Source organism: Oryctolagus cuniculus, chromosome 1 (genome assembly GCF_051225735.1).
Source record: "Oryctolagus cuniculus isolate XC-2025 breed Fujian yellow rabbit chromosome 1, ASM5122573v1, whole genome shotgun sequence".
Classification (NCBI taxonomy): Eukaryota; Metazoa; Chordata; class Mammalia; order Lagomorpha; family Leporidae; genus Oryctolagus; species Oryctolagus cuniculus.
This window is the reverse complement of record NC_142867.1, coordinates 139,932,704-139,959,978: the sequence shown is the minus strand read 5'-3', so window position 1 is coordinate 139,959,978 and position 27,275 is coordinate 139,932,704. Positions and strand designations below refer to the sequence as shown.

At 46.8% G+C, this 27,275-nt stretch overlaps 1 long non-coding RNA gene across 8 annotated transcripts in view; it reads right to left on the bottom strand.

Annotated features, from left to right (window-relative positions):
* Positions 1-27,275, bottom strand: part of LOC149128665 (uncharacterized) — a 268,169-nt gene that overhangs the window by 200,251 nt on the left and 40,643 nt on the right. For 5 of the 8 annotated variants that reach the window (XR_016223034.1, XR_016223044.1, XR_016223051.1 and 2 more), the window contains one exon: positions 21,840-21,931. This is a non-coding gene — a long non-coding RNA (uncharacterized LOC149128665). The remainder of the gene's footprint in view (positions 1-21,839; positions 21,932-27,275) is intronic. The other 3 variants (XR_016223055.1, XR_016223060.1, XR_016223059.1) reach the window with 1 other exon arrangement.

Sequence of the window (27,275 nt, the reverse complement as noted above, 5' to 3'; positions counted from 1 at the left end):
CTGCCAGACACCATGGGATGGATGGCCTATTCTCATCAGCCTTTTGTCAGTACTTTTCATTAACATACAATTAAACTAACAAACCAGTCACTGTGTCCTAATGAGAAATATCCCAAAGAGAGATAAAGGGATTTATGAAGATAAAGAAAATCCTCAAGTTTCTAAGTAAATGAGCATACTCCAAAGAGTTTGTAGGAAAAAATGAAATTAAAGGTAAGTTTATTTTGGTACAAAAAAACTACAATTCATGCATGTTTTTCCATGGCATGAATTTTTCATAAACTTTTTGAAGGCCCTTGTATGGATGGATGAAGGAGTTTTTTGCACCAGAACAGTTACCTTTTAACTCCATTTTCCACGAACCTGTTGAAGTACACTCACACAAAATTATACTTAGCAATTCATTAAAGCTCACACGTAAGCATGCCGTTCGCTCTTCCTTCCTAACCGGCCTTTCTTGTCCAGGTGGTCGTGTGAACTAGCCGGGCTGCTGTTTCACGGCCTCATCACCACTTCCGCAGTTCGCCAGGAGCCCTGAGATCTCACGAGTCTTTCTAAGCTCCGGTTTTCATTCTAATCCACACTGCTCATCAACACCAAATTAATGTCTCCTGGTTTCAGAAGCAGCCATCCACTTGCCTGCTTTCTTCTCTCCTCCATTTCCCTCACTGACACCAGACTTCCAACCCTCCTGAAGATGTAAGCTCCTGTCTACAGTGAGAGCCCCCAACATCTCCAAGAAATGCCAGCTGAGCTCCTAACAAAGGCAGCGGAGAAAATCCACCTGTCACTGAACGTCTCACATCCTCTCTGAGGCTGGCACGACCCCGGGTCAGCTCCATATCGACATCCTCATGTCATCTTTCCCTTTTGTGTTGCTGTGCAAGACACCACACTGACACTTAATGGCTTAAACATCGACAAGCATTGATTTGTTCACAGTTCTGCAAGGTGGGCAGGACTTGTTGCAGACAGCTTGTCTCTCCTCTGCAGGCATCACTGAAGAGGGCTGGACGCTCCATTCCCACAGCCTCGCTCACATCACAAGCTGATTGGTATGGGCTGTGGGCGAGGTGTTCCCCCAGACCCTCGGTTCTCCCCTGGGCAGCCTCTGCATGTGCTCCTGTGGGCTTCTCACAGCCTGGCCAACACAAGGGAGCTGGCTTCCTTTAGAGCCCAAACTCAAAAGCCTCCAGGCTTTCTGCCTGGACTTGCAAGGCATCTTTTCTGCCACATTCTTTCAGTTAAGCTGAGTCACCAGGCACCAGATTCAAGGGGAGGAGATTCCACAAGGATGCAGACACCAGCAAGTGTATCAGCTGCCACATCATCCAACCATCAAGAAAAGGATACAAGCAAACCGGCAGGCTATTGAAGAAAACAGGAACATGCGTGTTATAATGTGTTATAATGGGGATGAATTCTATCCTAGGGCAGGCATTTGATCTAGCAGTAAAGATGCCCACAACTCACCTTGCAGTGCCTGGGTTCAGTTCCCAGTTCCTGACTTCTGCTAATACAGACCCTGGGAGGTGGCTCAAGCAATTGGGTTCCTGCCTCCCACATGACAGATTTGGATCAAGTCTGGACTCCCAGTTTCAGCCCTCTGATAGAGCCATGGCAAATTTTTGTGAATGAGCAGATAGGAACTCTCCCTATCACCCACAGGCAATAAATACATGAATTTTGTAGAAGAAAAAAATTGGGGGGCTGGCATTTTGGCACAGTGGGTTAAGTTGCTGCTTGCAAAGACAGCACCCCAATGAGCACCAGGTCAAGTCCCGGCAGCTCCACTTCCAATCCAAGTACCTGCTCATGTGCCTGGGAAGGAAGCAGAAGATGGCCCAAGTGCATGGACCCCTACAATCCACATGGGAGAACTAGATGGAGTTCCAGGATCTTGTTGTAGCCATTTGTGGAGAGAAACTGTGGATGGGAAATTCATATTCTCCTTCTCTCTCCCTCTCTCTCACCCTCTCTATCTCTGCCCTTCAAATAAATAATTAAAAAAAAAGGGGGGGGGGAATTACGGTTATTATTTCAGGGGAAATGTTTTCAGATTTTGCGTGGACCAATGAAAAGCACATTCCTTACAGATTCTGCAGCAATGAGACTTCACTGTGTGTGCCTCTCTGTAGATGCAGTCCTGCTTTGGTCTGAGGAACAAAGAGCATGAAAGGAGGGGCAATGGACCTGCTCCTTGGCTCACTCAGGTTCAGGGTCAGATCAGGCTTTCGGAGCAGACGGAGGGCAATGAGAATGAAGGAAGGAGCCTCACTGAAGCACAATGATGTAGACGTCATTGTGGGGTGGAGTGGGGGAGGGGGAGGGGGAGGGCGCAGAACAGAAAGCCCAAACTGTAAGGGAGTAAAGGTGGAGGAAGCAGATCAAGTCAGCAGCCAAGTAGACGCAGCTCTTGCTTGTTCTGTAGCCTGCCCTGGAATAAAAGAAAGCTATGGCCGGCGCCACGGCTCACTGGGCTAATCCTCCACCTAGCGGCGCTGGCACACAGGGTTCTAGTCCTGGTCAGGGTGCCAGATTCTGTCCCGGTTGCCCCTCTTCCAGGCCAGCTCTCTGCTGTGGCCAGGGAGTGCAGTGGAGGATGGCCCAGGTGCTTGGGCCCTGCACCCCATGGGAGACCAGGAGAAGCACCTGGCTCCTGCCTTCGGATAGGCGTGGTGCGCCAGCCGCGGCGGCCATTGGAGGGTGAACCAACGGCAAAGGAAGACCTGTCTCTCTGTCTCTCTCTCTCACTGTCCACTCTGCCTGTCAAAAAAATTTTAAAAAAGTTAGAATTCCTGCGGTTGATATGTTGAGCTTATTTGTTGAAGGAAACAGTTGGGATTATTAACTTATGTACTCAAAGGGATTGCCATGCCAAGAAATAAGATGGCCATGCGTTGGGCTTGGGAATAGTACAAGAAATCCTAGACATTATACTTGAACCTGAAGGGAAATGCAGAGCTGGAAACCAAAAATTATGTTCTCCAGAAAATAGAAGATGGGGGACTACTTCAAGAGGAAAAGGGAATGACTTCATTTTATGAGGTTAACATAACCTTGACACAAACCGTAAACAAAGACATTGCAAGAAAAAGAAATTACAAAGACCAACATCCCTCAAGAATACAGACATAAAAACCCTAGACAAAAATATTAGCAAACCAAACCCAGACATTTAATAAGGATGACATGCCCTGACCAAATACATGGATGGTCTTGAATGAATTCAACATTCAAAAAAATAAATGTGATTTGCCATACTAATAAGAAAAAGTAAAAGAAAAACCCACAATATAATCTTCTCGATAGATTCTTAAAAAGTTGTGTGGACACAACACATTCATGATGAAAACTGGCAGTTTTATATTGTGGGTTAATGGTAGAATGAGAGAAAGGAAACTTAGACAAGTATGAGACAGCTTCCCTAGTCAGTGTAGCTCATCTAAAGACTGAAGGGGTAGGACAGAGGCTTGAAGGTCACATAGTCTGACATCAAGCAAGCACTTGTAAGACACATCCCATATCAGAGTGCTTGGGTTTGAGGCCCAGCTCTGCTTCCAGTGCCAGCTAATGTTTCCCATAGGAGACAGCAAGTGATGACACAAGTATTTGGGTCCCTGCCACTCATGTGAGAGACCTGGATTGAGTCGCAGGTACCTTTCTCTAGCCTGGACCAACTCTAGCTGTTGCAGTCATTTGGGAGTGAACCAGATGAGAGAATATCTCTCTCTATCTCTCTCTGTATCTTTCAAATAAACAAATAAAAAATATTTAAAGTCACATAATCCATAACACCACACATATAAGAGTCTTCCACCAACCTAGAGGCAAAAACTCAAGGACCCACAACCCTAAAGTGAGAACTCCCTTACCTCCAGGGTGTGCTGTTACATCTGTGGAATTCATGGGCATGGCTAAGACCAGAAAATAAAACCTCTAAAGAAAATGTAAAGGTATGATTTAGCTCAGAGAACAGGTTGGAGAGTGACTCATAGCACTTCTCAGAGCTGTTGAGAAATTAACATGGGAGACAAGAATTAAGGCCACGCTGGAAAGACAACTGTGCTGAAGTGGCACCTGGGCTTGGGACAGTGCTTCGGCTCATGGTGAGATCAGAATCACCCAGAGCACTTGTTTAAGGATGGTTCTCCCAGGCCCTGGCCCTGCTGATGTAGATTTTGAGATGGGATTGAATTGTCTCTGCTGAACTGTTGTTTTCAGCCAAGTTTGAGAAACACTGGACTAAGATGTACCATAAACGCTTATGGCAATAAGTCTTTAAAACACAATAGGTATGTTGAGTTATTTTTCTCATTAGGCACAATATTTGTGTTTCTTTATTAAGAACATTTCTATGCATTCCTACTACACCGAAATGTTTCTGTTTTTCAAGTCAAGATGTTAAATTTCCCATAATGCCTTTTGGCTTCCATAGATACATTCATATTTTGTAGTTTCATAAGAAATTAATACAATAAACTATACTGTAGACATTTGCCAAGGTTGAGCTATCCCAGAATAAACTTACTTGACCATAGTTCATGCTATTTTTACTGCATACACTGAATTTGATAACATATGTCTAAGATTTTGGTGCAATCAGCCATAAAGTGAGATCACTGGGTCATAACTTTTCTGTGCTATCTTCCACAGGTTCCGTAATCAGAGTTACAGAGGCTACAATAAAAAAGAAAAATTGCCAGCTTTTTCTATGTGCAACCATAACACAACAAAAAAAAAAAGTGAGTAATAGCCTGTTCCTTAAAGTTTTCCCAGGAAATGTCCCTGTGGCTGTTTGGAAGCAGACATGTGGCTCACCATGGCGTCCTGGGAGCTGCCTGCTCCGATCAGGGCTTTTTCTGGGCTTAGGAACTGTAATGACCAAACGAGGAGCAAGGCCTGAGCATTAGTCATGGATCCTCAGGAATAATACTTCTACCCACACACTTTGCAGGATAAAAGTTTGCCTCTACCAAATCGATTGCTTTCATTAAGGAAAAACAAATAAATCCTTCCATTTTATTCATCATATTGAAGTACATGAAAATCAGTAGCAACAGTTAATAGCCCATGGCAGCAAACCAAGGTAAAAAATAGCACTCGACTGGCGGAACCCCAAGCTCATGAAAAGAACAGGCCCTTCTCCTTAGTTGCTGCAGCCTTATTATTTATACATGTTTCATCTCCATTAGGTGTGAGGAGGCATGGAAAATAACTCACAGACTGCTAAAACTGCTGCTGCGGCACACACCAACGGGGCAGAAGCCCCTGTGGCGGGGGAAACGGTGCAGTTCTGTTTGTGAGCCCCATTTCTTCTCTGAAAAAGTCCTGACATCAGCTAAAGCATCAGAGCCTTAGAGGTGGTATCCCCCCCTTTTTTTAAGGGATTTATTTATTTATTTGAAAGTCAGAGTTACACAGAGAGAGGTGAGGCGGGGGTGGGGGGGCTTCCATCCGCTGGTTCACTCCCCAATTGGCCACAACAGCCAGAGCTGTGCCGATCCAAAACCAGGAGCCAGGAGCTTCTTCCGGGTCTCCCATACTGGTGCAGGGACCCAAGGACTTGAGCCATCTTCTACTGCTTTCCCAGGCCATAGCAGAGAGCTGGATCTAAAGTGGAGCAGCCAGGTCTTGAACTGGTGCCCATATGGGATGCCGGCACTTCAGGCCAGGGTGTTAACCCGCTGCACCATAGAGCTGACCCCAGAGGTGGTATCCCTAACTCAGAGTAAAATCCCATAGACAGCACCAGAGCTTTCTCAGGAATGCTGTCTTTTCAACCTCCTGAAATCAAAGACTACAATGTTTGAAAAACATGAGTATGGATGGTTCTGATCTTAAATAGGTCCTAAGAAAAGATTTTTCTCAAAGATGCTTTAGAAAGTTAAAACCTTACTCAATTTATTTTCTTATAATTAGCTAGAAAGGAGGTTTTGCAATGAGTGTGGGATACCAATTCTAAGTGATGAGAAATCACTGTGTCGCAACTAACACAGTTTTGTTTATTTTTAATGTCTCATAAAATAAGTATGTGCCTTAGAGTCAATGACTTCTTAGGTTAAAGAAAATATGCTATGGATGTCTGTTAGGTCAAGTTTGTTGATCCTGTTATTAAATCTTCTTTTTCCCTTTGGATGTTTTGGTTGTTATTATGCTGTCAATTACTGAGAGTTGTATGATAAAATTTCACACTGTGGTAGTGAATTTTTGTAGTTTTATCAATTTTTGCCTTACCGATTTTGAGGCTGTGTGTCCAGGTAAAATCAATATTTTGTCAGTGTACTGCGATTCTCATTGTCTCTAACTGTACTTTTCCTCCTCAAAGTATATTTTCCTGAATAAGTGTTTCTATACCAACTTTGATTTGTTTAGCACCAGCTGGATTCCTTTTCTAACTATTTATTTCAAGACTTCTGTATCTTCATGTTTGCAATATGTTTTTCTATTGCTGCTTTTATTCTATGTTCATTTCACTCCTTTCTTTCCTTGTTTGTATTGGCTGAGAATCTTTTTTTAAATCCATTTTCCCATCTATTAAGTTCAAAGTTGTACACTCTTTGTTCTTTCAATAGTTATTCTGTAAATGACAAAATGCATCCTTGGCTTCTCTGGGTCTAATAGCCATTGTGATTTGTTCTCTTCTTGCAGCCAATGCCAGAACCTTAGAACATTTAGCTCCATCTACCCTCCCCCCATTCTTACACACTCCTTCTGTTGCATTGAATTTTTCATCACATAGAACATTATGATGAATGTTTTATGAAGTCAATGTTACCTTAGATATTTGCCTTTTTCATTACTCTTCACTCTTTCCTGCATCTTTGACTTTGTTCTCAGCATTGTTTCCCTTCACCTGCGAAGCACTATATGGGAAGTTCCTGGGTGCACGTGTCTTGTCTGATAATGTCTTCATTCACCTACATTCTTGAAGGATCTTTTCCATGGGTATCCTTGTTGTCGGCTATGTTCCTCCATCCCATAAAAGCACCATTGCAATATCCTCTCTCTCTGTTGTTGCTGCTGAAATGTCAGCTGTCAGAGCAACTCACTCCCCCGACAGTTTTGAGTGTGAGAGGAGGGAAACCCTCAGAGCTGTCTCAGCTGTCAGAGCTCCCTGGGGCTGGCCCTGGCTGAAGAAACTGCCAGGCCCAAGGTCTTAACGGCCTTCCAGGGGCAAGCTGCTTTCACTGACTGGTCAATACAGCAACATAAAGGCCCAGCCTCCTCACTCTGGCTCACTCCTGAAGGCCCACTCCAGATTCAGAGACTCCTGCAGGATCACCCAGACCCTTCGTTAGCACTGCACTGTGTCTCCATTTCTCTCTGGTCCCAATCCTGTCTTCTGAGCTCCTTTTGCAGGGTTTTCTCTCATGAATGCTCCCAAGTCAACCTCCTACATCCCAGCCGGCGCCGCGGCTCACTAGGCTAATCCTCCGCTTTTCAGCGCCAGCACACCGGGTTCTAGTCCTGGTCAGGGCTCCGGACTCTGTCCCGGTTGCCCCTCTTCCAGGCCAGCTCTCTGCTGTGGCCTGGGAGTGCAGTGGAGGATGGCCCAGGTGCTTGGGCCCTGCACCCCATGGGAGACCAGGAGAAGCACCTGGCTCCTGGCTTTGGATCAGCGCAGTGCGCCGGCTGCGGTGGCCATTGGAGGGTGAACCAACAGCAAAGGAATACCTTTCTGTCTCTCTCTCTCTCTCTCACTGTCCACTCTGCCTGTCAAAAAAAAATTAAAAAAAAAAAAATACAACCTCCTACATCCCAATCCCCTTCTCACAGTCTGCTAACCAGGGACCCCGATCTATGGCAATTTGTATCAAGAGTGGTCCCCAAAAATAGAAACTGGGATGGAATCCTTTGCTGGATCAGCCCTGCCTACCGTGCAACATCTATCTCATTGTTGCATTGTTGCTGTTGAACCATCAATTCTGACAGCTGACACTTCGACAGAAACAGAGGATGCAGAAGATGTTAGAGTGGTTGCTCTAATGGGATGAGGGGACATAACTGACATCCACGGTGACAGGCAGAGCTCAGAGAGTCCCAGCAAGGAAACCGTGCAGGTGTGAAAGCTTCCATTGGCAGTAAGTCAGAAGGAAGTGCATTAGCTCAAGTGATGTACAAGAGGCTGGAGAAAACTGGCAAAATATATAACCATAAGGAAAATGGAATGGAGCAGTTATTACAAAACCTGATTGATCTCCTGGAAAGATAATTAAAAGCTGAGATAAATCAATTAGTAACTAAAAGCTAAGTGTGGATGCAGAAGGTTTCTTTGGTCATAAATAAAGATGGTCTCTTCTCCTGCAGTGCAAGAGCAGAGAGAGCTGGAAACCAGAGTGTCTTGGTCCATTTTATGTGCTAATGATATGGACACCACAGGTTGGATAACTCATAAAGAAAAGAGATTTATTTTGGTTCAAAGCTCTGGTCCACAGTTGAGGAGCTGCATCTGGGGATGACTTTGCTGCTGGCGAGACAGGGCATCACAAACAGGGTAAGAGACAGGGAGCATTCAAGAGACTTAGCAAAGGCAATTTTTACAGCAGACCCACCTTTGATATAACCCATTAGCCTTTTAATCCATTAATCAAATTAATGGATTAAAGCATTCATGAGGGCAGATGGCCGATCACCTCTTAATATATCATAATGGGGATTAAACTCCAGCATGGTTTCAAAAGGGAAAAGCCACGTGCAAACCAGAGCACAGGGCCAGGCCTTCCTGGTAGAGTGACAGAGCTATCAAGGGAAAATTTGCTCCAAGGCAGTACTGTTATGCCAAGGTCAGGCAATGGCCAGGAAAGGAGACCTCAACACAGAGGACGGGACATCTGGGTTAGTGTGTCCTAAAATCCTGAGTGCCCATATTCCCCTGAGCCTCCGAGCCAATGTTAGCTTGTTGCTGCTCCCTGAAGGCTACACTTGCCCTTACTGAAGGTAACAGGAAGCCCTCACCTCCCGACACACCTGCCTCCCCCAGGGTCTGCCCCGACTTCTTCTAGGTCAATAACTCAAGTTAAATCATGACAAAAACAAATTTGCAACCGCTGAGCCTGAAAAGGGAGGAAGGTGACTGAACCCCAAAGGTACTGCAGGACCCAGCCAGCAGGTGCAGGCAGGAACTGCAGGAGCACACCCAGGACTAGGAGGTGCTTCATCAACAGTGCCAGAGCACAGTATACAGTAGGAGAGTTATTTGAGGGGTGGGTGTTTGGTGCAGCTGTTAAGTCACTGCTTGGGATGCCCATATCCAACACCAGAGCCCCTGATCCAGCCTCCTGCTGATGCATACTCTGAGAGGCAGCAGGTGATAAATCCCCATCATCCATGTGGGAGGCCCTGGCCCAGTGCTAGCTGTTACTGACATTAACAGATTGAATCTATAGATGGAAAATCAATGTCTGTCTAGCTTTTTGTCTCTTTTTCTTTTTCTCTCTGCCTTTCAAATAAATAAGTACAAAAAATAATATTTTTTATTGACAGAGTTAGTCAGTGAGAGAGAGAGACAGAAAGGTCTTCCTTCCTTCGGTTCACCCCACAAATGGCCGCTACGGCCGGTGCACTGCGCTGATCCAAAGCCAGGAGCCAGGTGCTTCTGCTGGTCTCCCATGTGGGTGCAGGGCCCAAGGACTTGGGCCGTCCTCCACTGCACTCCCTGGCCACAGCAGAGAGCTGGCCTGGAAGAGGAGCAACCGGGACAGAATCTGGTGCCCCAACCAGGACTAGAACCTGGTGTGCTGGCGCCGCAAGGCAGAGGATTAGCCTAGTGAGCCACGGTGCTGGCCTAATTTTTCTTTTTTTAAAGAAAGTTATTTGAGTTACGTAGAAGGTTTAGAGTAACTTCCCTAATAAATCTCTTTATGCCTAATCTCTGCTTGCAAACTGCTTCTTGGAGGACTCATACAGACACAACATTTTCCTCTGCCAACCCAGCTTCCCTCTTTCCCTTCTATGGCTATAGATCCCAAGAGCAGTCCTCCTAAACCTCCTCCTGCACCCTTTTCATTCCTCCGCTGTGTTACTGTCTCTTTGCTGGTGTCTTGAGCGTGTTTCTCCTTGGAGTTCTTATTTTAAGAACTTATGTTCTTCCTCTTTTCTTGCTTTTTCTTTTCTTCCCTCAGGCTCACGGGAAGATGTGAATTCCTTTTCTGTCTGCTGACATTGCCCCCTCATCTGCGTTTATTGATTATCATGGATCTCTTTTAGGACGAGTCTTATTCGTGTCCATGAGGATGGTTCTCTCTGGATTAGCTAGTTGCTAAGAACCTCAGGGAGAAAGGACAGACTGGGGGAAGAGCTTTAACTCAGGAGAGTGGCCTGGATGGACTTTGTCACAGAGTCTGTGTCCTCTTGAGTGTGTGTGGGGGGGGAGGTGTCCTGGTGTCTGCTCCCCAATCTTAATAATCCGACATTCCATGAGACCTGAGTGCTTTGCAGCAAAGTGCAGGGATATCTGGGGCACTCAGCTAATATTGAGGCCACTTCAACATGTTTCTAGGAAAATGTAATTAAAAGATGAGCTTATTTGGGTGCCCCCAAAACCTGCAATCCATGCGGTTTTATCACGATACACATGCCCCATGAACTTTTTGAAGTCTCCTTGTGTGCTTGGGTTTCAACTTTTTTTTTCTCTTTGCAACAAAATAAACTTACCTTGGAATTCCTTTTTCCATTCACTTTTTTTTTTTTTTTTTTTTTTTTACAGGCAGAGTGGACAGTGAAAGAGAGAGACAGAGAGAAAGGTCTTCCTTTGCCATTGGTTTACCCTCCAATGGCCGCCGCGGCAGGCGCACCACACTGATCCAAAGGCAGGAGCCAGGTGCTTCTCCTGGTCTCCCATGGGGTGCAGGACCCAAGCACTTGGGCCATCCTCCATTGCACTCCCGGGCCACAGCAAGAGCTGGCCTGGAAGAGGGGCAACTGGGAAAGAATCTGGTGCCCCGACCGGGACTAGAACCTGGTGTGCTGTCGCTCCCCCTCTTCGTGGAGGAACGACACAGGACCCTGCGCTATTCTTTTGTCTGCTCAGCCCTCCCCGGGTTTGCTGCTGGTTCTTCCCGGGTTGGCTACTATCCCTTCCACCTCCGTGGAAGGGCAGTTCCCCCTGGCCACATTCCCCACTTCCGCAGGGGAGCGGCACACCGCCGGCCGGCTTTCTCGGGGGCTGCACAGGTGTTCCTTCAGCTAGATGTTCCCCTTAGATGTTCCTGGTGCGTGCCGTCTCTCTCCTCCTTTATAGTCCTCCTCTGCCAATCCCAACTCGGCTGCCCACACGCCGAGTACGCTGCTCTCCTCCAATCAGGAGCAAGTCCTACAGTTTATTGGTTGAACTGGAGGCAGCTGTGCAGAAGCTGTTTACTTCTCTCCCAGCGCCATATTGTGGGAGAGCAGATGCATTAGAACAAGTCTCAATTCCAGTAACTCAGTCCAGTCCGGGCTGCTCCCCACAGTGTGCCAGCGCCGCAAGGCGGAGGATTAGCCTAGTGAGCCGCAGCTCCGGCCATCCATTCACTTTTAAAAACGTATTATTTATTTATTTATTGGATAGGCAGAGAGATAGACAAGAAGAGACAGAGAGAGTGGGCTCTCATCTGCTCGTTCTCTTCCCCAGAAGCCTACAGGGTCAAAGCCAGGAGCTGACAGCTCAATGCAGGTCTCCCTTGTGGGTGGCAGGTGTTCAAGTACTTGAGCCGTCACCACTGTGCCCCAGGTCTGCATTAGCAGGAAGCTGGAATTAGGAGCTTGAGTCAGGATACAAACCCAAGTACTTCGACGTGGGGCACAGGTGTTGTAACTGGTGTCTTAACTACGAGGCCAAACGCCCACAGGAACTTTTTGAAGTATTCTGTGCCAAGATGATTGCTGTGAGGATCCCTTCTCTGACTCTTGTACTTTACAGAAAGCCCAGGCATCTTGATGGTTTCCTTCCAGGGTGGTTCACCTGCAATGCCAGGTGTGGACGTGCAAGGGCAGGGCCTTTGATTGGACTCCTTAAAGGCGTACCACACTTTTATGGAAGAGTGCAGGCTAGCCAAGACCAACAGGGATTGCACGCACTTATTGGTGTCATCTCTCAATATGATCTAAAATTTATTGTATTTGCCAGTGTTGATTTTTCCATGTGTGGTTTTTTTAACGTGTATTCAATGAACATAGTTTTTGTTTTCTTCTATTGCTCATTCTTTTGTTGTTTGAAGTTGGCCACTGGAAAAAGACGTGCATTTAGACTAAACTCTTGAAATGTGTCTTTACAAAAACTTGCATTCTGTTCTTTCTAAAGCCCAGGTTCCTTTAACACTTCAACTACACAAGTATAGATGTGTAAGACTGGTTAGTGAGGCTTCAGCAATCCAGATGACAAGAGACACAGAATAAATGGAAAGCTACTGAAAGCAGGTCAGCATAAACAGCATTCTTCCTACCAGGAATTAGAAATTTACATTTGAAAAGGGGTGTGAAGGGGGCTTGTGCTGGGAGTGCAGTGGGTTTGAGAGGCTGCCCATAAAGCAGTGCCAGTTTGAGTCTCAGCATCTCTGCTTCTGATCCAGCTCCCTGCTAATGCACCCGGGAAAGCAACAGAAGACGGCCCAAATACTTGGGCCCCTGCACCCACACAGGAGACCCGGAGGGTATTCCTGGCTCCTTGCTTCAGCCTTGTCCCGCCCCAGTCATTGTCACTCCCTGGGGAGTGAACCAGCAGATGGAAGATCTCTCTCTCTCTCTTTATCCCTCTCTCTGTCACTCTTTCAAATAAATAAAATATTTAAAAGAAAAGATTGTGTTGGGGGGGTGGAATCAGCCTGGGGTTCAGCTCAGAGAAACACAAACACCAACAGCATGCTTGGGCTCACAGTGCCCCAACTGCTCATAAAAACTGCCTTTGGGAGGTAGCAGTGATGGTGTCTGGGAGGGAAAGCAAGCAGCCGCCGCGCTGAGTGAACTCCCCCACGTGTGAAGTCATCGGCAGCGTGCGGCAGGAAAAACAGCTGCCTTGTCAACCCGCATTTCACAAAAACGCTCTTTGTTTCCCGATGACCTCTGCTCTCACTTTGTTAGGCTAAGACTGGCTCGCGAGATGGGATCGTCTGTGAAGTAATTTCGCTGAGGCCATTGAACACCATTTCTTTGCAAGCACTGTAACACAATTCCTGGCCTGTGTCTCGACTGTGCTGCAAATCTGACATGATTCACAGTGTGGTGGGGGAGCAAAGTCTGATGCAGCACACTCATTAAGCGCCGTCTCCCTCCCTCTTACCAAACATCTGGATGCCAGCTCGGGTCGGCCCACGGATGTCCCGAGTTTTCCTGGACTTTCACTATCAAAATGACCACTTACAGAAGAAGAGACAAATGACGATGACTCATACCAGACTCAACGCCTGGATTATAAATTAAGAAACAGATACTCTTTGGCCAAAAACAAAGGGAGGAGGAATATGTTCAGAAATTACACAACTTGTTACCATTAGAGGAAGCTGGGGAAGTATGCACAGGGATTTCTGTGTAAGTCCATACTTCCAAGTATACAGCTAAAAACAAATCTTTCCTTTGCTCTGTCTTTGGCTTCCTTGCCTTTTGTATCAGTCACTGTTAGCTTCACACTGGGCCAGTAAAAAAGTAAACAGTCCATTAGGCTTCTCAAGATGAAACTTCAACTCAGTGACTCATGAACTGAGAGAAGCGTTAACATCCAAGTTTTCCAGAAGCAAAACCAGGGTGGACAGAGAACACTGATTGCGGTGTCACCGCGTGCCAGCCGTAGGGGCAATGATACCACCCACCTGCTTTCTACAAGTGTGGCTGTCACGATGGTTAATGATGGCACAGTGTTCATATGCTAGGAGCTGGTGCTGTTGAACAAAGCAAACCCCCTCCCAACGTGTCCCAGCCTCTCTGCCCAGGCCGATGGTGCCTTTCGTGGATGTAGTAGTAAAGGCCTAGGAGTGCAGGGTCAGAGCCTTCAGAGACAGAGGTGCGCCCCTCCTGCAGCCAGAGGCCAGCATGTAGCTCTGATACTGCCATTCTCCAGGAGAGCAACCCAAACAGTGAGATTCCTGAGCGTCATCAGGATAAGGTGTGCCATAAAGCCACTGTTGTCACATCTCCTTCTGTCCCTCAGTTTTGCCAACATTCAGCCAGGAAGCCCAATGCCTGTGTGAACTCTTAGCATCTTAGCAAACCACTGCTTGGAGGAATAATTGAACCATAGGGACCACAAGACATAAAATAAAGCAACCCGATGTTTATTCTCATTGTACATTTTTAGTTAATGTACTCATTTATTCAGCAAACATTTACTGCATTCCAGACATGACTTTAGGAGTCTGGTGCTTAAAGTGAAGAAAACTGGCAGACTCTTGTCTTTTGATTTTTTTAAAAAAGATTTATTTATTTATTTCAAAGGCAGACTTGCAGAGGGAGGGAGAGACAGAAAGAGAGATCTTCCATCTGCTGGTTCACTCCTGCAAATGGCCACAATGGCCGGGTTGGGTCAGGCTGAAGCCAGGAGCCTGGAACTCTACTCAGATCTCCTACATGGGTGGCAGGGGCCCAAGCACTTGGCCCCTCTTCTGCTGCCCTCCCAGGCTCACTTTGTTGGGAACTGGATTGGAAGTAGAGCAGTGGGGACTTGATTATATAGGATGCTGGTGATACAGGTGGCGGCTGAACCCAGTGCGCCACAACGCTGGCCCAAGGCCTTTGGAAGCATACATCCAAGCAGGAAGAAACAAAAACAATAACCACAATGAGGGTGGGTATTTGGCCGAGTGGTTAGGATCCCTTTTGGGACACTGCTATCCTACATCAGAGTGTCTGCTTAGAGTCCCAGCCCTGCGCCATGTGCACTTCCTGCTACCAGGCACTTTGGGCAGCAATGCTGATGGTTTGAGTAGCTGGGTCTCCACTACCCACGTGGGAAACCCAGATTGAGTTCTTGGCCTACAACTTCAGTCTCAGCTCACTCACTCACGTGGGGAGTGAACCAGCAGCTGGGAGATCTCTGTCTGCCTCTCTCTGCCTCTCTAATAAATAAAAATCAATGAACAAATAAATTTATAAAAAATAATAAGTACCATAAAAAAGAAGTAAGAATTTCAATTTTATATAAGGTAGTAAAGGAAGGACAGATGAGATGTGAGCAGACGTTAAAGGAGGTGAAGAAGCGAGTCTTGAGCGTCTAGGAGAAACTAGCGAATGGAAAAGCCAGCGGAAACTCTCACCCAGAGGGAGCTCAGGGAAGAGCAGAGAGATTCGTGTTCTGGAGCCTGGGAGAGAAGAATTGGATATTTTCTACAAGTGGAAAAATTGGTGTCAGGGAGAAGCATCATTAGTTCATCTCTGGCACTAATTTTCAGTCTTCATTTGCACATCAATAAAACATGATAAGCTTGTTAAAATCCAGATTTCTGAGCCTAGAACTTCCACAATGAGAAGCCTGGTAAATCCTTTACCCAAAAGGAATAAGGCAACCAGGGAGGAAAATGATAAAAAAAAAAAAAAAAAAAACTCTACCATTTAAGACTCTTGACATCAACCAAGGGCATATAACAAATTGAGAAGGTTTTATTTGAGAATATATACTGGAGAATATGTATTATATATTCAAGAATATATATTGAACACTCCGAGTTTGAGCCTCCTTGGCCTGCGCTGATCCTAGCCCCATCTCCCAGGCCCGCCAGAGCAGAATTTTCATCAGAGCATGAAAACTACAAGCTTTGCTACCAGAAGCGGATGATACGACTTGCAGTGGAGACGGTGAACAACCTCATGCCCCTGAACACTGCTGGGAATAATATAAGGGGTCTTTATGGAAGATGCATATTATTTTTAAAAATCTATGCATGGGTTTCCATTTTTTTTGCATGAAAATAAATTTTTTAATTCCATTTCTCCACAAGTTTGTTGGAAGTACCCTTGCATAGATACTTGTCCCAAGAACATGAGAATACAGTTCTTTTCCAAGTATGCTTGGTATATGCTCCAGGAAGGACCCAATGTTAGGCCATAAAGCATGAGTCTCTAAATTTAGAAGGTTTAAAATCATACAAAAGTATAAGGAAAATCAAGCATAATGCAGTATGTAAGAAATGAAGAACAGTAAGGAATTTGGGAAATCCTCTAATATTTGGATTAAATCAGGAATTTCTAAAATAATTTCTGGTCAAATAAGAAAACAAAAGAGATATTAGAAAATATCTGGACTAGGCTGGCGCCGTGGCCCACTAGGCTAATCCTCAGCCTTGCGGCGCCGGCACACCGGGTTCTAGCCCCGGTCGGGGCGCCAGATTCTGTCCCGGTTGCCCCTCTTCCAGGCCAGCTCTCTGCTGTGGCCAGGGAGTGCAGTGGAGGATGGCCCAAGTGCTTGGGCCCTGCACCCCATGGGAGACCAGGATAAGTACCTGGCTCCTGCCATCGGATCAGCGCGGTGCTGCGGTGGCCATTGGAGGGTGAACCAATGGCAAAGGAAGACCTTTCTCTCTGTCTCTCTCTCTCTCACTGTCCACTCTGCCTGTCGAAAGAAAGAAAGAAAGAAAGAAAGAAAGAAAGAAAGAAAGAAAGAAAGAAAGAAAGAAAGAAAGAAAGAGAAAGAAAGAAAATATCTGGACTAAATGAAAATACAATATAGCAGAATCTGAGAGAACCTGCATTGGAAAAGAAGGAACATCTTAAAGCAGTAACCTAAGCTTCAACCTTAGCAAACTAGAAAATAAGAGAAAACTAGATGCTAAGCAAGCAGAAGGGAGGGAATAATAGGGATTAGAGTGAAATACTGCATGATTCCACGTACGTGAAATGCTCAGAGAGAGTAAAGCTGTAAAGAGGAAGTAGACTAGTGGTTACCTAAGATGGAGGTGAAGTGGGTATGAGCATATTGATTTCCAATCCAGATTCTTGTCTCCCAAAGAGATAAAAATCCACTTAATCACATATACAGATGGGGAGGGGTCTTAGCATGTACCTGGTCCCAGATGGAGAAGGTGGGCTTATCCAGCAGACAGTTAAAAGGATAGGATTACATTGCAGCCCTGTCAGAATTCCAACTCTCCTTATACCCTATCAGAGGGGAGGGGTTTATAAAGATTAACAATGAAGGTACAAGATGGACTTCTTGGGGAACGAAAATGTAAAGCTGGTTTGTGGTAGCAATAACTGTGTTAGGGTTCTCCAGGGTAACAGAATTCTATACACACGGAGATATATGTATCTATATCTGTATCTATATCTGTATCTGTATCTATACCTCTATCTATATCTATAAATACACACATATACACACAGAGGGTCCCAGCTTACCATGGTTCAGTGTACAATTTTTCAGTGCTGCAGGTGTGAAAGCAATGTGCATTCAGTAGAAGCCAGCCTGGGAAAGCTGAATCTGTCCCTCTCAGGGGCTGGCACTCTGTGGTCGGACCCTCTCTGTAGTGAGCGTGGATAGGATCAGCTCCGTGGCCACAAGAGGAACACGCAGGTCAGAGGGTGCTGTGCTGCTGAGAGCACATGTGCAGGGGGTGACGCAATCCAGTGTGTTCCCCACTTGTGACATTTTAGCTCACAGTGGTTTCCACCCCATCCTAGGTCGAGGAGCCTCTGTGCAGAATGGAAAAGGGAGAGCGAGCAGGCCCAGTGGTGAGGACGTTCACTTCAAATGAGCCCTTTGGGTCAGGAGCTTATATCTCTTGCCTCCAGTATTTTAAGAGTGTGCAGAAGGCCCTTAGTCCTACATATTAAGTGAAAATGTTAGGCAGGAACACAGAAATTAGCCTTTGTGTGTTAGGGCCCAAGGAAGCAAAGCACCTGCAGACAGACATGCAGCAGCCTCGGAAGCGCACCGGGAGGCAGCCCAGTGTCCTACACCACAAAGGCCTGCCCATGCCCCAGGAACTTCATGGGTGGCCCCAGCTACCCAGGAAAGGAAAGCACCCAGGAGGATTCTCCTTGCCTGTGCCAAGAGAGCTTCCTGGCCTGATAACATTGGGTAGTAAAATCTCGGGAGGAATTTGACTCACCCAGCAAAACCCTTGGTCCAGGAGAAGGCGAAAAACTCAACCTCATTGCCCTGTAAGTCATAGTACGAATGCAGACTGCCTGCTCAGCTCTTTCCTGAGATGCCCACCTGGCCCATCGGGTGTATTGATCTCAGCTGTCAGTTCTCTGCTGAGATGCTCACCCGCACGGACAGGTGTGTGCTCTTCATTAAACTTGGAACTTGACTTAGCCCAGGACGAACGCCTTGGCACTCTCTCTCAGACCCATCTGCAGAGGTGCTCAGCCGTTCTGACGGATGCCCTATTCCGTGAAACCTTGCTGCCCTGCTGGCCGCTCCTCTCGGTCTCACATCTGAATTCTTTTTTTTTTTTTTTTTTTTTGACAGCTAGAGTTAGACAGTGAGAAAGAGAGAGAGACAGAGAGAAAGGTCTTCCTTTGGCTCACTCCCCAAATGGCCGCTACGGCTGGAGCTATGCCCATCCGAAGCCAGCAGCCAGGTGCTTCCTCCTGGTCTCCCATGTGGGTGCAGGGCCCAAGCACTTGGGCCATCCTCCACTGCCTTTCCGGGCCACAGCAGAAAGCTGGACTAGAACCAGGCGCCCATATGGGATGCCGGCGCCGCAGGTGGAGGATTAACCAAGCGAGCCACGTCTGAATTCTTTCTCGCAGGAAGGTAAGAACTTTCAAGCAGCCGTCACCACTAACAAAAAGATCAACCACATCAAATGTGCTGGAGGAGAGGCATTCCTGCCTATGCCAGCTGCAGCTTCAATGTCTGGGTGTCTCCCCCAACATCAGAAAGGGGATCCCAAAGGGATAAATCTACACCCCTGGTTTTTGAAACAATCGACTTGTTGAACTTAGTGCTTTTCAAAGCGCGGTTCAGGGATCTTTGGTGTCCCACAAGATCAGGTATTTTCATCATAACACGAAGATGTTACTTGTCATTCTCAGTCTCATCCTTTCACGAACATCAGTCAAGATTTCCAGAGGCTGCGTGACCTATGACACTGAAACTGAACCCCTATAACATAAAAGCAGGACCCAGCCTCTCATCTGCCCCCTTAGCCCAAGGTATCCTTGCCCATCCTTTATCAAAAGACATTCACTGACTTGGGAGTGATCCAGGTGGCCCTACAAGGTTCTAATTACTGGACTCAAGGAGTCCAACAGGTAAGAATCTTGACAGCCAGAGTTGTCCTGGGGTGGTTTGTGTAGGGGAATTTCAGGTCCAGGCAGAATGTAACAGAAACCTTCATGTAACACCTAAACCAACTGGCGCCCACCTGGGCATCATATATTCCCTACAGAGCACAGCATCACTGACCAATCAAAGGACGGTCATGAGCACCACTGACCAACCTGGAACTGGGACACGAGCTGATCACCCACCTCTCAGCCCCGATTTCGGTCTGTAAGATCCTCCACCCCGACTCCTCAGAGAGCACAGGAAATTCAGCAGGAGCTGCCTGGCTCCTCGCTCCGAGCTTGCAATACATATCTACTTTCTTCCACCACCCCGATGTCAGTGTTTGGTTTTCCGCACGTTGGTCCCAGGTTGGGGGTTCTACAGCAATGCCTTCAAACAGTTTGGGGTATTGCTTAGCAAAAACACCACCATGGATGAAAAGCAGGCAGTGATCTGAGGGTCTCACTGCCCATCAACTAAGCTAACACAAACCGTCTCACAAGAAGGAAAAACAATGTCGCTTGGAATTTTCTTTCTTACTTCAAATACACTGGGCTAACAGGTAACAGGTTTATTATTGTTATCTTCAAATAAGGCAATAAATATTTTAAATATCTCAGCTTTAAATTCTGGTACAGTAAATATCAGTAAGCAAATAATAAACCAAAGCTCTTTGGAGCCCTCCATATATATATATATATTTTTTTTTTTTTTGACAGGCAGAGTGGACAGTGAGAGAGAGAGACAGACAGAAAGGTCTTCCTTTTTGCCATTGGTTCACCCTCCAATGGCTGCCGCGGCCGGCGCGCTGCGACCGCTGCACCGCGCTGAGGCCGCTGCACTGCGCTGATCCGAAGGCAGAAGCCAGGTACTTCTCCTGGTCTCCCATGGGGTGCAGGGCCCAAGCACTTGGGCCATCCTCCACTACACTCCCTGGCCACAGCAGAGAGCTGGCCTGGAAGAGGGGCAACCAGGACAGAATCCGGCGCCCCAACTGGGACTAGAACCCGGAGTGCTGGCACCACAAGGTGGAGGATTAGCCTAGTGAGCCGCGGCGCCAGCCACCTCCTTATATTTTAAAATCATAATGGGATCCTAAGACCAAGAAGAGTAACCTTCCAGGTTCAAATAGTTACTGCGGCATTAGCTTTGTCTTCTGTCTCAGATGTAAGAAATGCTTTAAAAAGAAAGAAACGCCAGCCTGCTGAGCTGACTTTGCCAGTCTCCTTAGCCTTTGTTAGAGGTGACTGAAGGATGGATTTAGAAAATCTGCAACTGCTGGGCGAGCACCGTGGGCCATGCACCTGGAAAGCTCAGAGGAGCATGAGGGTTTACGTCTCTTAGCTCCAGTGACTGGGCAAGCCTGTTAGGAAACTGGCGCAGTTTTAGCCAGGTGGCCACATGGCCCAACCCCTGTTGTCAAGCTCCACCCCCATCCTAATGGGATTCGCTGCTCCTGCTTCCCTGTCCGCCCTCGGGCAAAGTTTTAAAAGGGCTTGTTCGGCCTTCGCCGTGGCTCACTAGGCTAATCCTCCGCCTTGCGGTGCTGGCACACCGGGTTCTAGTCCCGGTCGGGGCGCCAGATTCTGTCCCAGTTGTCCCCCTTCCAGGCTAGCTCTCTGCTGTGGCCTGGGAGTGCAGTGGAGGATGGCCCAAGTGCTTGGGCCCTGCACCCCATGGGAGACCAGGATAAGTACCTGGCTCCTGCCATCGGACCAGCGCGGTGCGCCGGCTGCAGTGTGCCGGCCACGGCGGCCATTGGAGGGTGAACCAATGGCAAAAAGGAAGACCTTTCTGTCTGTCTGTCTCTCTCACTGTCCACTCTGCCTGTCAAAAAAAAAAAAAAAAAAGGGGGGGGGGGGCCTGTTCCTGAACACGCGCTCTCTCTAGCCTCCTCCTCTGGTCTCTCTGCCCTCTTGGTTCTCCTCTCTTGGCTTTTCTCCTGCTCCCTTGGCTGCTCTCTCAGCTCGTCTCTCTGCTCTATCTTGTCTCCTCACTATCTCCTCTCCTTTGTCTCTCTCTCTCTTATACTCTCTTTCTCCCTCTTTTTCCTTTGCCGCCCCACCCCTCCAGTCTGTTGGGTGTTCCCCAATAAACCCTCTCCCTTACTCCAGTGTTCGGTGTGTTTTGTGAGGGCTAACAAAGCCCACAGCCAGTCTCCAGAAACATAGGGAGGGTCCCAGAGGAATATAAGCAAAGCACCAAAGGAACTCTGTGAAGCAACAATGGAACCCTAACTCCAGCCAGATGCTGCCATCCGTGTGGAGCCTTATGAACGCTTACAGGAAGGTTGCAGGGTGCACGCTCCACGGGGACATCAAACACATCCTTTGCATACTTTTAAAGGAACCCACGTGCCTTGCCAGGGTCTGTTCAAGTCTTTGTGTCAATCATAACACCTTCAGATAAGCACAGAGATTGACAAGTTTTAGCAAAGAGCAGTTACAATCCACAACCGATCTGACTGAGTTTTTTTTTAACCAGCGACTGTGCCCTGGCAGAACTTAATGACCCGATCCTTCAGCCAGTCTTTTCCAATCCCTGGGTTCCCCTCATCGCACCCCCAAGTGAGGAAAATGTGTTGGGATAAGGTAATTGTCAGGAATGCCTTATTCAAACAACAACTTGGCAGACAGGAAATGCTAGAACAACTCACAATGGAGGGTGCTTGAAAGAAATGTGCTCCAGAGAAGATGTTGCAGGAAGTGAGGGCTCCTCCTCCTCAATTGCAGGACCTCCGCAAGCTGGCTGGGAAGAGAGCGATAGATTCAGCAAAGGGAGAGGAGAGAGATGTGGGCAGTTCAAAATCCTAACCTCACAGTGCTCTAGCCCTGAGGATGAGAGTCCCCAAGATGCTTACAATTTCTGTAAATATTAAGTGCACCAAGGGAAAGCAATGATTTACCCTCCAATGGCCGCCACGGCCGGCGCGCTGCGGCACCGGTGCTGATCCGATGGCAGGAGCCAGGTGCTTTTCCTGGTCTCCCATGGGGTGCAGGGCCCAAGCACTTGGGCCATCCTCCACTGCACTCCCTGGCCACAGCAGAGAGCTGGCCTGGAAGAGGGGCAGCCGGGACAGAATCTGGCGACCTGGCCGAGACTAGAACTCAGTGTGCCGGTGCCACAAGGCGGAGGATTAGCCTGTTGAGTCACGGCGCCAGCCGAAAGCAATGATTCTTACAAGGGCACAGCACCAATCCAGAGCTAAAATTTACTCCCGGAAACACAAAAAGTAAGAGCTATTGGCTAACGGTCCTGCAACTCTGCGGCACACACCTTCTGGGAGGGACAGCAGAGTGAAAGGCGACTCTGAAGGTTTCAGGAATCTCCCACATCTGTGGCAAGGGGTCCTAGAGCACTCGGGGCAGCTGTCAGATGCTATGAAGCAGCCCTCCATAGAGCCTTGGAAAGCAGGCAGGTGGGAGGGGTGGACAGGGTGAGTGTTGTCGGACAGAGCTGGCAGGAAGGACCACTTGTGCTCCTGTGCTGTGGTTCACAACTCAGTACCCCCTATTAGCATGGAGCTTGGTATATAATAGGTGCTCAATAAGTACTTCATGAATGGGTGAGGATGGAAGTACTCAACATTAGCACGTGCTTGGCCGTTCTAAGTACTCAACAAATGCTTCATGAATGAGTGAGAAATGAATGAGAATGGAAATCGGAGAACAGGTGTGAGGAGGAAGAAGGATACATTTACCAACGTTTTGTTATTTTTTCAGGATAGAGCCTAGCCCAGGGTTGCTCTCCCAGTGTCTGGAATATTCTCCTCAACTGAAATAAAGTTCCTGTGGCTACTTCCTCGGTCTTCCTTTGTGCTTTTGGGAAGTGTTGTAAAGAAATTGTCCCTGTCTGTCTTTGCTAAATTGTTCTCTTTCAATGTGTTTAAAAAGCACAAAATATTAAAAGAGAGTTTGAAAGGAACTTAATAGGAACTAATGGGCAATTCAGTCAAATTAGCCGAAGATTCATAACCGAGAACTAGTCAGATGGGGAGAACAATATCCACACAACTGGGGGAACATCGGGGGATTCCCATACAACGTGCTCATCCTCTGCTCTCTGCTTGTGAGAAATGCCCCAGGTTGTTATTGTTGCGGGTGGGAAATAAGACAGAAAGTGCTTGGTAAGCAGTCTGTCCTTAAGGATTACTATTGCCTATCATTCTTTTTATTATCTCGTGCTGAGAAGAAGGGGTGGAGCTCTCATATGCTTTTCTATTTTTTTAAGATTTATTGATTTATTTCAAAGGCAGAGTTACACAGAGAGAGAAAAGGAGAGAGACAGAGAGAGGGGCGGGGGAGAGAGAAATATATCTACTGGTTCACTCCCCAAGTGGCCTCAATGGTAAGGACAGGGCGAAGCCAAAGCCAGGAGCTCCATCTGGGTCTCCCATGCAGGTGCCAGGGGCCCATGTACTTGGCCCATCTTGATCTGCTTTCCCAGGCAACTTAGCAGGGAGCTGCATTGGAAGTGGAACAGCTCAGATTGGAACTGGTGCTCATGTGGGATAACAAAATTGTAGGTGGTAGTTTACTGCACTGAACCCAACAGCAGCATCTCACGTGCTTTTCTAATTATATTTTAACGGATGTATTTTGTAATGCAGTTTTAGATTTCAGAAAAAATGCAGAAAAAATCCTTTCCCTTATTCATAACTCCTACTATTAACATCTTGCATTAATGTGGTATAATTATTACACTTGATGAACCAATATTGACACATTATCACTAAGTAAAGTTCACAATTTATATTAGCATCCACTGTTTGTGTTGTACATTCTGGTTCTGCCAAATATTGTCACAGATCCACTATTACGCTACCAGACAGAACCGCTTCGTTGCCCTAAAAGTCCCCTAAGCTCCCCTTTTCACCCTCCCTCGCCCTGACCCTCTGGCAAGCACTGCTCTTTTCACTGTGTCTGTAATTTTGCCTTTTCCCAAATGTCACAGAGTGAAAATCATGCAGAACGCAGCCTTTTCAAACTGTCTTATTTCACTGAGCAATCTGCAGCCAAGATTCCTCCGTGTGGTTTTGTGACTTGGTAGCTCATTTCTTTTTATCGCTGAGTAATAGTCCATTGTACAGAGTCACATGCATTATGAATACCAATTATCTGCTGCGGTTTTAAACACTGGAGCTGGGTAAAATTCGTAGCTGTTGGCACACTGTCAAAGGAAAGAGTGCTGTCCAGAGAAGCAGCATAAATACCATAAAGAGCTTAAAAACATAGCTTTTGTTATCAAACAAACTTGAATAGCAATATTCAGCATTCAAAAAATATATATGGAGCATAGTATGTAACAGGTGTGTCACATACTTGACCCTCCAATCCTGGGTACAAGTGGCACACACAGACATGACCCCTGTGTTGCCTCCACTGCCCATCCACCAAATGTGCTCAGTCTAGTTCCCACCTGCCTGGAAGTCACTCTGCACTACCAGCTGTCCTAACGTGCCTGCATCAACCCATTTAATCCCCCCAAACAACCCTATGCTTAAGTGTCATTGCTAGTACCGTTTTCCAGAAGAGGAAACTGAGGCACAGAGAAGCTCAGTGACTCGCTTGTCATTCCAGCAGTGCCCAGTGGCAGAACCTGGAACCAGAGGCAGGCAGACCAGCAGTGGAGTCTACTTCTGACAGCTGAACTGTGCTGCTCTTAGCAGAAGGCTAGCGGGATGGCCGAGGACACAGCAGCAACACCCACACAGCGTCTCTGCCCCAGGAGCCCTGGGGAGGGCAGGGCCACTCCTCACTGCGACTGCATGAGTCAAGGGGAGGTGGTCGGTAAGAGCTGCTTCCTGAAGTCCGTGAAAACCAAGCTGGCCTCTCTCTGAAGCCTGCACCTGGGTCAGCTTGTGACTTCTGAGAGACTCAGGATCTCACCCAATACTGGGAGCGGCCACTTCAGCTAGCCTTGTGAGGTTTGAGCGAGAAATCCGCCATGCCCTGCTGACGGTCACACTGGCTAGCTGCAGTGACGAAGAGAGGAGCCTGACGGCATCTTCCTTCCCGGTGGTTCTCACCTGTTTCTCTCTCTCTCTCTCTCTCTCTTTCAAATAAATAATTTTTTTAAAAAAAGAAATCATTCATAATGGAAAATATGCCTCCTGCCTTGGCTGTAATTCACCATCATGATATAAAGTGCTGGGCCTCTGGACTGATTCTGGGAGGGCAGGACCAGGGCCAGCACTGCGTGCTCTGCCACCTGGCCACCTGCCAAGACAAACCCTGGAGCACACAGGCTTGCTCACCCACCCCAGGGTCCTCAAGTGGCCCTAAGCCTCCTCCCCCAACCCCCTCACGTGTGCTTATGAAGATGCATCCGTAACGGTAAGGCATTCCTTCATCATGGGACATTTGGCATTGTATTATGAAGGTGTGAAATAAAGTCAGCTATTGTACTAGTCAGGGTTCTCAAGAGAAACAGAACCAACAGACAGGAGCAGGTGCTTGGCCTAGCAGTCAAGATCTCAGTTAAGCTGTCTACGTGCCTCACTGGAGGGCTTGAGTTGGAGAGCCAGCTCCGGCTCCTAATGCCAGCTTCCTGCTAATGCAGACCCTGGCGGCAGCACTGATGGCTCAAATAGTTGGGTTCCTGCCACGCATGTGGGAGACTTGGGTTGAATTCCCAACTCCAAGTTCAGCCTCCCAGCCCTAGCCATTGCAGGCATTTGGGGAGTGATCCAGCAGATTGGAGTTCTCTCTAACTGTCTCTGTCTCCCTGCCTCTCAAATAAATAAATCAAATAATTTTTAAAATAGAATCAATGGACATATATATATATATATATATATGAGTTCATGAACACATGTATATAGAGATATTCATTGTATGTATATATGTAATCCATTATATATATAGATCTCAATTATACAATATATATATATACTATGCCCAATATATAATAAATGAGGGTATTTCAAAGGATTCATAGAAATGAAGTTACAAAATAACTTTATTTTGCTGTAAAACATTTTTTAAAGCCATGAATTTTTTCACAGTGTACATTTCTCATGAATGTTTTGAAGATCCCTTATATGTACAGGTTTCAAAAAGTTTTTGCATGAGAATAAACTTATTTCTTACTTTCATTTTCTTTGAAGAACCCTAGTATATACATTTCATATAATATATATATTAAACCTAATAGTCATACCATTCAGAATTAAGTAAGTATGCTGCTCTGTCACTTCTGTAAAGTCAGGTACTGAATCCCAAGCTTGATGCTATACAAAATGTTTCCATTAGGAAGGCCAGATTTGGTACGCACCATTTTGACTTGAAGCAATTTTTTGGCCATGGGATATCTGAGAGGACTGCTTATAGGTCAATGGTACACGCTTTGTTAGGTCTTGGAAAAAGGTTGTACTGACTAGTGGGGGAAGGGGAGAGTAATAAAGCCATTTATCAGACAAGAGACTGACTTTACATACACCAAGTAGCTGGCTGTGTCCATGGTGTGATTTTTGTGGTCCTGTTAAAGGCCTGTTGCCCACATGGGGTCCATGGGGTCTGCTGATATCAACCAAAGTCCACAATTAGGTATATCTTCCATAGACAGCACAAATGAAGAATAAGGCCATCTCTTAAGGTGGAAAGACGAAAGATAAGGCCACCTCTTAAGGTGGAAAGATGCCCAGGCCACATCAAGCTATTCAGAGGTGGGTGGGTGAGTAGGGGTGACAGATCCCTTCTGAGGCAGGTGGTTCCAGGACAAGCTGAGGGCACCAAATGAGCAGAGGTAACAAAAGGAAAGGGTGGGGAGTTCAGTGGTAGTCACCCTGAGGGTTATGTGTTTATGCTCATAAAGCTCCCACTTTCCTGTAGGAGTGGCCATGTTTGGGCACCACTCATGCCACATTTGCACTGACGTGTTGGAAACCCCCAGAAAGCAGACACCTAGTTCTTTCATCTTACTCCATGGAAGAGCAGGAAAGGACATTTGCAAATGACAGATTGATCCAAAAGTCCTTGGCTGAGGTGAGCACTGGTTGCTTGTCACTTTCTTACTCTTCAGTAAGAATATGAAGTTCACCCGAATACCCTATTGGTGGAAACGTAGACTAGTTCAATCACTGTGGAACACA